Consider the following 13,963-nt stretch of genomic DNA (forward strand, 5'->3'; position numbering starts at 1 on the left):
AGGGAAGCAGGGTGGGGCTAGTGAATGAAGCACGGGTCTGGAAGTCAGTCACGGGTCTGGCTTCTAATCCAGGGGGCAGCAGCACGGCTCAGTAGAAAGAGCCTGGGCTTCGTAGTCAGAGGTCATGGGTTCGACTCCCGGCTCTGCTTGTCAGCTGTGTGACTGTGGGCGAGTCACTTAACTTCTCTGTGCCTCAGTTACCTCATCTGTAAAATGGGGATTAACTGTGAGCCTCAAGTGGGACAACCTGTTTACCCTGTATCTACCCCCACGCTTAGAACGGTGCTCTGCACAGAGTAAGCGCTTAGCAAATACCAACATTATTATTATTAATCCTGGCTCCATCGCTTGTCTGCTGTGTGACCTTGGTCCAGTCACTAGACTTCTCAGGGCCTCGGTGACCTAATCTGTAAAATGGGGATTAAGACTGTGAGCTCATGTGGGATATGTACTCCGTCCAATGCGATTAGCTCGTAACTACCCAAATATACAATGCATAGCACATAGTGAGCACTTACCAAATACCGTTAAAAAAAACCCAAAACTCAAGGGAGGGAAGACCTGGGTGGGAGTGGTGGAAAACCATGATAGCAAACAATAGGGACCCTCATTTCACCTCGGGGATTTCAGCTTGACTGCCCGGATCTCTTTGAAGACCAGAAATGTCTAATCTCCCAACCAATTGGATCTGTCCAACTTATCTGCATCAACATGTAAAAGTTCTGTCCTCCAGAAACACATATATTTCCACAGGGGTATGGAGAATGGAGGGAGGTTAGTTTCTCAAAGATAATACTCTGCCATGGAATTAAAAAGCAAATTAGCTTTTAGGGACTTAATAATTATATTTAAGTGCTTACTATGTGTCAGGCACTGTTCTAAGTGCTGGGCTAGATACAAGATAATTGGGTTGCATACAGTGCCTGTCCCTTGTGGGGCTCACAGTCTTAATTCCCATTTTACAGATGAAGGAGCTGAGGCACAGAGAAGCAAAGTGACTTGCCTAAAGTCACACAGCAAACAAGTAGAGGATCTGGGATTAGAACCCACGGCCTTCTTACTCTCAGGCCCATGCTCTATCCGCTAGCCCACACTACTTCATTCTATTTCTCATTTTATTATTCATTTTAACTTCTATGTCAGTAATTGACAGTGATCCTCTTTTCTTTCGTCCGCCATATGCTCCAGAATTTGTCATCAGTCAAGAACATACTTGGGTCTATTTTTTTTAATGGTATTTATGTGCTTGCTATGTGCCAGGCACTATACTAAGCTCCGGAATAGATACCGCATAATCAGGTCAGGCACTCTCCATGTCCCACATGGGACTCACAGTCTTAATCCCTATTTTACAGATGAGGTAACTGAGGCCCAGAGGAGTGAAATGACTTTCCCAGGGTCACCCAGCAGACAAGTGGTAGAGCTGGGATTTGAACCCAGGTCCTTCTGACTTCCAGGCCCATGCTCAATCCCCAAGGCCTCGTTGCTTTTCCATTCTTGAGTGCTCCAGGGTCCGGAGGCGGATTTTCACCAGTTATCTAGATGCCCAGTTCAGTTCTGTTACCTTCTTTGTGGCTGGAGCTAGGCTAACAGTGAAACAGATCTGCAATTGATGAGCCCGATGAGATCAAAAGACGAGATGCCCCTCTAAACTGGAAGCTTTCTGTGGGCTTGGAATGTGTCTACCAACTCTCTTATACTATACACTCTCTAGTGTGTAATACAGTGCTCTGCACCCAGTAAGTGCTCAGTAAATACCATTGATTGCCTTAGTGGGTTCGAATCCCGGTCTGCCACTTGGCAGCTGTGTGACTGTGGGTAAGTCACTTAACTTCTCTGTGCCTCAGTTACCTCATCTGTAAAATGGGGATTGACTGTGAGCCTCACGTGGGACAACCTGATTACCCTGTATCTACCCCAGTGCTTAGAACAGTGCTCTAAACATAGTAAGCGCTTAAATACCAACATTATTATTATTATGAAATTTAAAACACAGATGTGATTGATTTGCCCTTGCTTCCAAAATTTAAAACACTTTCACAGATATGGTTGTTAAGAGATGTACATCCCTAATGAGACTTTCGCTCTTAGCAGTTCAATAGTAAAACAAGTTATTATTCTCCTAGTAAGAATGACATGTGCTGAGATGATTCACAGTACAAGATCTAATCAAGAGCCTTCACTCATTTTTCTCCAAAAATAAGCTCTTTTCTATTGAGAGATCAAAAGCTCCTAATTCTATTTTTTGAACCACATTTTCCAAATCTGATCGGTCTTTGGAACAGAACAGTTCAGTGTGCTATATTACCTAATTTCCTCACAATATTAATAGTACCAATTGTATTTAAGCGCTTACTATACGTCAAGTGCTGTTTTAATGTAAATATGCAAGTTAAGCAGGTAGAACACAGTCCCCGTCCCCCCATGGAGCTCTCAGTCTAAGCAGGAAGGAGAACAGCTATTGAATCCCCATTTTCTAGTTGAGGAAGCGGAGCCCTAGAGACGTTAAGTGACTTGCACAAGGTCACACAGCAGGCACGAGGAGGAGCTGGGAACTGGAAGGACTCAAGTCTTCCGATTCCCAGGTCCATGCTCCTTCCCCTTGGCCAGGCTGTTTCTATAATAATAATAATAGTAATATAATACTGACACTTGTGGACCCCTTCCATTAAATGATTTGAAAGAACACTTGTAAATACTGTACTAAGGAAGTTAGTCAAAGGGTCATTGTTTTTCTATGATGTATGAAGAGAGACTGATGGACTTACCCAAAATTCTGTAAAGTAGCTGTGACCCGGTGCTAGATTTAGGGCCTAAAAGGATTGTCTCTTACTGTGACTCTTTAGGTATACAAATGAGGTAAGATCACCGACAGATCCGTGAATCCTGTAGCTTTCCCCATCTTCATGGTGGTTCATCGACCTCCAGTGCCTCCACAGAGATGAAGTTGCAGGAGAGGAATTTGGCATAAACTTTCCTAAACGAATCTGTTTGTAGAATTCATCGGGTGACCTAAAGACCGTGTGCCTCCGCTACCTACAAGCCAGAGCAATGCAACCTTTGCTTCTTTCTTTCCGTCAACAGGCTCCGGTCCTAATTTTAGTTTTCAGAAAACCCAGATGCTAAGTAGTAATAGTAGAAGCATCAATCCATCTTATTTATTGAGAACTTACTGTGTGCAGAGCACTGTACTAACCTCTTGGGAGAGGACAATATACCCGACACATTTCATGCCCACGATGAGCTTACAGTCTAGAGGCAAGCTTACGGTCTAGAGGAAGTAGCTGTAATAGTAAAATGCCTGGCATGTAGCAAGCGCTTAATTATTATTTTTTTTTTAAAGCACTGAGTACAAAGAACTGTACTAAGAGCTGGGAGAAAATGCACAGACTGTAAATTCATTGTGTGCAGGGAATGTGTCTGTTGTAATCTCCAAGCACTTAGTTTAGTGGTTTGCACACAGTAAGCACTCAAATACGATTGAATGAATGAAAGGTGGGAATTAGACATGGTCCCTGCCTCTCCAAGGAATCACAGTCTATAATAATGATATTAATTTAAAACGTGGTATTTACTTACTATATGCAAGGCCCTGTACTAAACCCTGGGGTAGATCCAAGCAAATTAGGTTGGACACAGTCCCTGTCCCACATGGAGCTAACAGTTTTAATCCCCATTTTACATATAAGGTAACTGAGGCACAGAGAAGTTAAGTGACTTGCCTAAAGTCACTCAGCAGACAAATGGCAGAGCTGGGATTTAGAACTCAGGTCCTTCTGATTCCCAGGCCAGTGCTCTCTCCACTAGGCCATGCTGCTTCACAAATAGGGAGAAATTTCCAAATCACTTATTACAGTGATCTGCTCACAGTAAGTGTTCAATAAATATCATTGATTTGACTGGTAGAAAGGATTGAAGAATGACACATCAAGAATGATGAAACACCAGAGAAATACCCAAAATAAAAACAAGATCAGTCAGAGACCCTGCACCCCCAAAAAGAGCCAGTTATGATGTAAAGTCACCACCTTGTCTGAAGGTATTGCAGTTACATTTAATTGGCCTGGATGAGTCAACAGATCCTTTGAAAGCCCTCCTTTGACACCAAATTTGGGTTAATTTGGGAGAATCTGTCCCAAATTTCCCTTAACTTATTGACATATGATCCAGTGTGATCTAGTGGATAGAGCACGGGCCCGGGAATCAGAAGAATCAAGGTTTTAATCCCAGCTCTGCAACGTGTCCTCTGTGTGACCTTGGACAAGTTACTTAACCTTTGCTTCAGTTACCTCATCTGTAAAATGGGGATTAGGACTGTGAGCCCCATGTGGGCCAGGGGCTGTCCTGATTAGCTGGTATCTACCCCAGAGCTTAGAACGGTGCTTGGCACATAGTAAGCACTTAAAAGTACCATCATTATTTTCCAGGACCTCTATCACTTTCTTCCTGGAGGATGTGGAAGCCATGCTTAGAAATCCAGCTCACATCATTCGGGGTTAATTAACTTAACGTATGCGGCAGAGAAGCAGCGTGGTTCAGTAGAAAGAGCCCGGGCTTAGGAGTTAGAGGTCATGGGTTCGAATCCCAGATCCGCCACTTGTCCGCTGTGTGACTGTGGGCAAGTCACTTCACTTCTCTGGGCCTCAGTTACCTCATCTATAAAATGGGGATTAAGACTGTGAGCCTCACGTGGGACAACCTGATTACCCTGTATCTACCCCAGCGCTTAGAACAGTGCTCTGCACAGAGTAAGCGCTTAACAAATACCAACACTGAAGCAGCATGGCTCAGTGGAACGAGCCCGGGCTTGGGAGTTAGAGGTCGCTGGTTCGAATCCCAGATCTGCCACTTGTCAGCTGTGTGACTGTGGGCAAGTCACTTAACTTCTCTGTGCCTCATTTCCCTCATTTGTAAAATGGGGGTTAAGACTGTGAGCCTCACGTGGGGCAACCTGATTACCCTGTATCTCCCCCAGCGCTTAGAACAGTGCTCTGCACATAGGAAGCGCTTAACAAATACCAACATTATTATTATTACCCTCTAGACCGTGAGCTCCTCGTGGGCAGAGAAAGTGTCTATCAACTCTGTGGTAGTGTACTCTCCCTAGAGTTTAGTACAGTACCCTGTATAGAGTAAGCACTCAATAAATACCAATGATTGATTACTTGGGCTGTCGGGTCCCACTGGCCTGCATTCGTCTAGCTGCTGTGGCAAAACTGAAGTTGAGCAATGGAAAGAAGGACATGACAGGGAAGATTAGTAGGGAGCCAAAACAGAACCCCACCAGCAGCCTGGCTTAGCGGAAAGAGCACGGACCTCAATGTCAGAGGACCTGGGTTCTAATACCGTCTCCTCCACATGACTACGAGTGGCCTTGGGCAAGTCACTTCACTTCCCAGGGCCTCGGTTTCCTCATCTGTAAAATGGGGATTAAATCCTTCTCCCTCCTGCCTAGACCGTGAGCCCCATGCAGGACAGAGACTGTGCCTAACTTGATAATCTTTTATGTACCCTAGTTCTTAGAATAGTGCTTGGCACATAGCAAGCGCTTTACAAATACCATAATTAATTATAATAATTACCATCGCTGCTAGTAATTATAATGAATGAATAATTGTGGTATTTGTTAAGTAGTTCACTAAACACTAGGGAAGATATACTATATGTAGATCAGATCCAATCCCTTCCCCACACAGGGCTCATGAGGCTAAAGTAGGAGGGAGAAGAGGGATTTGACCCCCATTTTAAGGATGAGGAAACTGAGTCAGACAGAGAAGTGATTTGCCGAAGGTCACGCAGCAGGCAAGTGGGAGAGCTGGAATTGGGATCCAGGTCCTCTGACGCTCAAGCCTGTGCTTTTTCCATTAGATCAAGGGTTCATCCCCTTATTGATGGAGAGAGAGCCCCTTGAATAGGCTCTATTTGTTTTTATCTTTCGGTACCAATTCTACCAAATCGTATTGTTCTCTCCCAAGTGCTTACCACAGTGCTCTGCAACAGTAAGTGCTCGATAAATACAATTGATCGATAGGTGAATGATGTGACAGGATGTTGTGCCGGTCTTTCTTTTAGATAAGTGCTTATTATGAGCCAACAGTGTACTAAGTAGATACAAATTAATCAGGTTGGACATGGTGCTAGCTCTCTTAATCCCCATTTTACAGATGAGGCAACGGAGGCACAGAGAAATGAAGTGACTTGTCTGAGGTCACACAGCAGGTACGTGGGGGAGCCAGGATTAGAACGCAGGTCCCTCTGGCTCCCGGGCCCTTGCTCTGTCCACTAGGCCACACTGCTTCTCAGTAAGCTCTTACTGCATGATTGACTTTGAAATCCTCCCCTAGCTCCTGGAGGGCATTGCTGACCTGGTCAGTACTCCTGTATTTCGCTTGGAGAAGTGGAACAGGGGCTGCTGTTCGGGTCACGGACGAGGGCCCAGGGAAACCAGCCCTGCCTGGATCAGCCCTCCTCAACTGGAGATTTCCTTCCCATCCTAGGAGGTCCCGTCTGTCTTTCCCGTTCTCTTACCCAGGGCTCTCTAGGTCCAAATTATTAGGGCAGTAAATAGTCACTCAGTCAGTCAACTGTGAGAAATGCAGTAATTGCAGAATTGGGGATCTAAAAAAAATAGCTTTTACTCTTTTATAATGAATGAAGAAAATATTCAAATACAAATTAAAAGGTTACCGATAATAATGATGGTATTTAAGTGCTTACTACATGTCAGGCACAGTACTAAGCAATGGGGTGGATACAAGCAAACGATAATAACTGTGGTATTTGTGAAGCTCTCACTATGTGCCAGGCACTGTACTAAACGCTGGGATGGATACAAGCAAATCCAGTTGGACAGCCCCTGTCCTATGTGCAGCTCACACTCTCAATCCCCATTGTACAGGTAACTGAGGCACAGAGAAGTGAAGTGACTTTCCCAAGGTCGCACATCAGACAAGTGGTGGAGCCGGCATTAGAACCCATGACTTCTGACTCTCAGGCCAATGTTCTACCCACTACACCATGCTGCTTCCGCAGATCACAGAGGCATTTTCCTTACAACTGTGGAGGAAAGCAATTTAGCCCCTTAATCCAGATTTAAGCTAATGGGTTCAAGTTCATAACTAGTTGGGATTCTCTAGAGGACTTGCTGTTCCATATTGTCATTAAAATAGCCCAAGACCTAAATTGATTTTATTTTTTTCATGTCAGTGTTTTTAAAGAGGCCAGGGTGACCAAGGGAACATCACTGAAACTAAGTTTTCTAGTAAATTTTCTTAGACTTGTCTCTCTTGCTCTCTCATTCACCCCATATCTACTCCATCAGTCCATCAATCAATGGTATGTATTGAGCACTGTACTACTACTAATAATAACGTTGGTATTTGTTAAGCGCTTACTATGTGCGGAGCACTGTTCTAAGGGCTGGGGGAGATACAGGGTAATCAGGTTGTCCCACGTGAGGTTCACAGTCTTAATCCCCATTTTACAGATGAGGTAACTGAGGCACAGAGAAGTGAAGTGACTCGCCCACAGTCACACAACTGACAAGTGGCAGAGCAGAGATTCAAACCCATGACCTCTGACACCCAAGCCCGGGCTCTTTCCACTGAGCCACGCGCTTGGGAGAGCACAATACTGCAGGGTCATTAGAAATGCTCCCTGCCCACAACGAGCTGACAGTCCATCACCAAATCCTGCCAGATCTTCCTAATTTCTTGTTGATTTAACTCTTTTCCTCTCCATTTCCGTGGACGTTGACTTTATTGAAACCGATGAATTCATCGCTATCATTGGCTGAGTCCCTATGCATCTGCCTCCTCGTTGACCTCCCGTCTCTCCCCACTCCCCTCCATACTTCACTCTGCTGCACGAATCATTTATCGTTGCAAACGTTCAACCCACATCTTCCCACTCCTCAGGAACCTCCAGTGGCTGCCCGTCTACCTCCGCATCAAATGGAAACCCCTCACCATCGGCTTTCCCCCTCCTACCTCACCTTACCTCCAGCCCAGCCCACGTATTCCGCTCCTCTGGCGGCAACTTACTCGCTGTGCCCCGATCTCGTCCGTCTCACTCCCGACCCCTTTCCCACATCCTCCCCCTAGCCTGGAGCTCTCTCCCCCCTCCATATACGCCAGACCACCGCCATCTCCACTTTCAGAGCATTATTAAGGTCACATCTTCTCCAAGAGGTCTTCCCTAATTAAGTCCTCATTTCCGCATCTTGCTTTCTGCTCCGTGTCATCTATGCACTTGGATTTGTGACCGCCGGACGTTTTGTACTCACCCCAACCCCACCGTACTTTTATACGCAGCTTTAAATCATATATGGTAAATTATTTATTCATATTAACGTCTGCCTCCCTCTCTAGACTGGAAGCTTGTTACGGGCAGGAAATGTCGGCTGATTCTGTTATGCTGCACTCTCACAAGTGCTCAGTACAGTGTTCCGTGCAGTAAGTGCTCAGTAAATACCACTGAATGACTGAATTATTTGTACTGTGTGTAGAACACTATACTAAATGCTGAGGAAAGTTCAATAGAAGACAAAAACATAAACCTTGCCCAAAAGGAGCGTACAACCTAGAACTACCTCCATAACACCCATTCTTCCTTCAGTAACAAAATCTGTTGAGATTCATTTCTTTGCAAGCTTAGAATATCATGGAAACTCAGTTTGAGAACCCAAAATTTTTAAAATGATAAACTATTCAGAGGTGCCGAAGAGTTTCTAAATACTCTTTCATTCAAAAATTAAAGCGGAAATAATTTTACCTTTCATTCATTCAATAGTATTTATTGAGCGCTTACTATGTGCAGAGCACTGTACTAAGCGCTTGGAATGTACAAGTCGGCAACAGATAGAGACAGTCCCTGCCCTCTGACGGGCTTACGGTCTAATCGGGGGAGACGGGCAGACAAGAACAATGGCGATAAATAGAGTCAAGGGGAAGAACATCTCATAAAAACAATGGCAAATAGAATCAGGGTGATGTACATCTCATTAAACAAAATAAATAGGGTGATGAAGATATATACAGTTGAGCGGACGAGTACAGTGCTGAGGGGGTGGGACAGGAAAGGGGGGAGAAGAGGGTTTAGCTGCGGAGAGGTGAAGGGGGGGTAGAGGGAGCAGAGGGAAAAAGGGGGGGAGCTCAGTCTGGGAAGACCTCTTGGAGGAGGTGAGCTTTAAATAGGGATTTGAAGAAGGGAAGAGAATTAGATTGACGGAGGTGAGGAGGGAGGGCATTCCGGGCCCGCGGGAGGACGCGGCCCAGGGGTCGACGGCGGGATAGGCGAGACCGAGGGACGGTGAGGAGGTGGGCGGCGGAGGAGCGGAGTGTGTGGGGTGGGCGGTAGAAAGAGAGGGAGGAGAGGTAGGAAGGGGCAAGGTGACGTAGAGCCTCGAAGCCTAGAGTGAGGAGTTTTCGTTTGGAGCGGAGGTCGATAGGCAACCACTGGAGGTGTTTAAGAAGGGGAGTGACAGGCCCAGAAAGTTTCTGCAGGACGATGAGCCGGGCAGCGGAGTGAAGAATAGACCAGAGCGGGGCGAGAGAGGAGGAAGGAAGATGAGAGAGAAGGCCGACACAGTAGTCTAGCCGGGATATAACGAGAGCCCGTAGCAGTAAGGTAGCCGTTTGGGTGGAGAGGAGAGGGTGGATCTCGGCGATACTGTAAAGGTGAGACCGGCAGTTCTCGGTAACGGATCGCATGTGCCGGGGTGAACGAGAGAGACGAGTCAAAGACGACACCGAGGTCGTGGGCCCGAGAGACGGGAAGGATGGTCGTGCCATCCACGGTGATAGGGAAGTCTGGGAGAGGACCGGGCTTGGGAGGGAAGATGAGGAGCTCAGTCTCGCTCGTGTTGAGTTTTAGGTGGCGGGCCGACATCCAGGTGGAGACGTCCCGGAGGCGGGAGGAGATGCGAGCCTGAAGGGACGGGGAGAGGACAGGAGAAGACAGACCTCTCCTTTCCATACCGAAAGCACTTAACACTTTTTTGAGTTCTTACAAAACTGAACATTTTCTCATTGAAATATTCTCATATTGAAGAGCGCTGAAAACTAGCAAGATGTGGTTCAAAGGATAATGGTCAGTTTCCACTTCATAGATTACCTAAGGTATTGCTAGAGAGGAAAAAGCATGAGAGCTTTTCTGGTTTCCTCACTAAGGAAATGTAAATATTTATATTTCCGTGCATCAGGAGTTCATGAAAAGGGTGAGGAATCCGCCTCGGTAAGACTAGAACAGACTTACAACAGACTTACAATAGACTTACAACAGTAAGACTAGAGCCTTCCCTAGGAGCTGTTTGAAGCTTTCAGTCATCTTAGAAATAAAGGTTTTGATTTTGTGGAGTGAGTGATTTGTTTTTATCTCCACTGTCACGGCAAGGATGAGGGAGAAGGATGAGTTGCAGAAAACACCCTCAAAGGTCATGAGAAGCAAGCATGACTTAGTGGAAGAACACGGGCATGGGTGTCAGAGGACCTGGGTTCTAATACGGCCTCTGCTGCATTAGAGAAGCCGTGTGGCTCAGTGGAAAGAGCCCGGGCTTGGGAGTCAGAGGTCATGGGTTCGAATCCCGGCTCTGCCACTTGTCAGTTGTGTGACTGTGGGCAAGTCACTTAACTTCTCTGTGCCCCAGTTCCCTCATCTGTAAAATGGGGATGAAGACTGTGAGCCTCACGTGGGACAAAATGATTACCCTGTATCTACCCCAGGGCTTAGAACAGTGCTCTGCACATAGTAAGCGCTTAACAAATACCAACGTTATTATTAGTATGTTTGCTATGTGACTTTGATCAAGCCACTTTAAGTCTCTGTGCCTCAGTTCTCCTCTTCCCCCTCCTGCTTAGATTGTGACTCCCTTGCGAAACAGGGACTGTGTCCAACCTAACTCACTTGTATCCACCCAAATGCTTAGAACAGCGTTTACTATGTAGTAAGCACTTAGCACCATTAAAATGAATGATAAATAATAAATATATAGAGAAGCAGCATGGCTTAGTAGATAGACCATGGGCCTGAGAGTCAGAAGGACCTGGGTTCTAATCCCAACTCTGCCACAAGTCTGCTATGTGACCTTGGACAAGTCATTTCATTTCTCTGCACCTCAGTTCCCTCATCTGTAAAGTGGGGATAAGACTGTGAGTACCATGTGGGACAGGAACCGTGTCCAACCTGATTCATTTGTATCTGAATTTGTGTATATAGCTATGATTCCATTTATCTTGATGATACTGATGCTAGACTACTTGTTTTGTTTGTTGTCTGTCTCCCCCGTTTAGACTCTGAGCCCGTTGTTGGGCAGGGATTGTCTCCGTTGCCGAATTATACATTCCAAGTGCTTAATACAGTGCTTAATACATAGTAAGCGCTCAATCAGTACGATTGAATGAATGCATGAATATACCCCAGTGCTTAGAACAGTGGTTGGCACAATGTAAGTGCTTAACAAGTACCATAATTTTGAAATAAAGACTGAAATAATTCTGGAGATCTGTGCGCAAAGTTCCAAATGTCGTTTCTCTAATGGTATGCCTTGAGGTGTCTGAGGCCAACCCCAAATTTATGACATTCCCAGCCGCAAACTCTATTCCCCACTTCATTGCTCCGCTAGAAAGTTATACGGTGGTCCCTCCCTCCAGGAGCAGCACGGACCCAGCCCCACCAGCCAACGGGTTTCACATGGGCAGGCTCCCCAAACAACATGGTGGAACCACTTGGCCATAGAGGTATAGTAAATATACCATCTAAAAAGACCTCGTTGCAAATCCCCCTTTAGAAATAGTCATTCTGACCTTGCAGACTATCATTCTGACTGTCGCACAATGTTCCACCGATCAGTCAGCAATATAAAAAAAAAAAATGCTGCTTTAAAACTCTTAGAACGGTGCTCTGCACATAGTAAGCGCTTAACAAATACCAACATTATTATTACCCGACCAATTCCTTTATCCAATTTTGCTATGTCTTAGATGCTTCAATGCTTGTTGATGTCGCATTAAAATTAGTAGATTAAATGAGGCTTTTGTATTGTCTGCGGTATGCTGCGTGGCTCAGTGGAAAGAGCCCGGACTTGGGAGTCAGAGGTCATGGGTTCTAATCCCCGCTCTGCCGCTTACCAGCTGTGTGACTCTGGGCAAGTCACTTAACTTCTCTGTGCCTCAATTCCCTCATCTAGAAAATGGGGATTAAGACTGCAAGCCCCACGTGGGACAACCTGATCACCTTGTATCTGCCCCTCCAGCGCTTAGAACAGTGTTTGGCACCTAGTAAGCGCTTAACAAATACCACCATAGTTATTATTATAATAATAATGATATTTGTTACGGGTATACTATGTACTAAGCACTGGTGTGGATACAAGCAAATTGGGTTGGACACAGTCCCTGTCCCACATGGGGCTTACAGTTTCAGTCCCCATTTTACAGGTGAGGTAACTGAGGCACGGAGAAGTGAAGTGACTTGCCCAAGATCCCACAGCAGACAAGTGGCAAAGCAGGGATTAGAACGCAGGTCCTTCTGACTCCCAGGCCCGGGCTCTATCCATTACACCTTGTAGCGTTTGGGAAATGTAGAATAAAGAAGTGACACATTCCCTGCCCACAGGGACCTTCCTTAAAGAATAAAATGTTTGTAAGTCAAATGGACAATATTTAGCACATGTATGTACATAAGTGCTAAGGTGGGTGTAAATGAGTTCATAAGGTTTGTCCATTCCCTGGAAAATTAAAAGCTGTTTTTGTGTGGTTTATTAAAGTGTTCTTTTTATATATATAAAATATATTTATAAACATATAAATAATTAAAATATATAAATATATATATAAATATAATTAAATATGTATTTTGTATATAAAATAGTAAAGGCCCTTGGTGTATATATGTATACCGTCACCAAGGGCCTTTACTATTTTAGTCAGTTGCCTTTTATCCTTTCTTCTGATTTCATTCCACAACATATAATTGCAGAACACCGGAAAGAGTGATCTAGATCCTCACGGCTTTCATTTTTAAATAGGTCCTGTAATTCGCTCTGTGATAACAGATTATCTCTGTGGAATGTGTTTTCATGAGACAAAATATTGGGGACAAAGCACTCCGTGTTTAATCTAGAAGCAGCGTTGCCTAATGGAAAGACCACAGGCCTGGGACTCAGAGGACCTGGGTTCCAATCCCCGCTCCGTCACTTACCGGTTGTGCGTCCTCGGGTAAGTCACTGAACTTTCGTGCCTCGGTTCCCTCATCGGCAAAATGGGGATTCAACATTTGTTCTCCCTCCTACAAAGACTGTGGGCCTGTCGAGTCCTGAGTGGCCAACTAATTAACTGAGATCATAATAGAGGGCTCGCATATTGGGGCCACCGAGGGAGAGATCATCACAATTTAGTCAGAAACTAGATATTTTACTATACAGTGTGCAATCAAAAGAAAGTCAGAGATTCAGCTATAGCAATAAACGCAACCGAACCCCTCCCAAAACAGGCATAGAGTTGTCCTACAGCGAGGTGATGGATCTCATCCGGTGTTCGGGTCCTTAACGAGGTGGACCGGCACCGGCGTCCCCGGCCTAAGAGGTCCCCGGGGCCCTGGCTGTCTCTGCCTTCCCTTCGGAGGACAGCGAGCAGCAACCCGGGTCTCATTTCCCCCTCCCCTTATACTCTTCTTGTTGACTGTAACATCGAGCGTCTTCCGGGTATGCTTGGTTTTATCATTTGGGGCTTGACAGTGCAATTTTCCTTCTTCTCCGGTTTTCCCATCTTCGATTGCTAATCCGGCCGGCTGCCTTGTTAAGGCTGGGGGTCGAGTTTATTGAAAGAGTTAGTTTAGGAAGTAGATTAGAGGTCAAGTTAATGTTAAAAAGAGTTCGTCTCAAGAAGTGGGTCCCGGGGCCAAGTTAATGCCGGCGTCTTCGGCTTAGCTCATTTTTCTTCGACCCTCTACCCCGGCCACAGCAAGA

This window comes from Ornithorhynchus anatinus, chromosome 2 (genome assembly GCF_004115215.2).
Source record: "Ornithorhynchus anatinus isolate Pmale09 chromosome 2, mOrnAna1.pri.v4, whole genome shotgun sequence".
Taxonomy (NCBI): Eukaryota; Metazoa; Chordata; class Mammalia; order Monotremata; family Ornithorhynchidae; genus Ornithorhynchus; species Ornithorhynchus anatinus.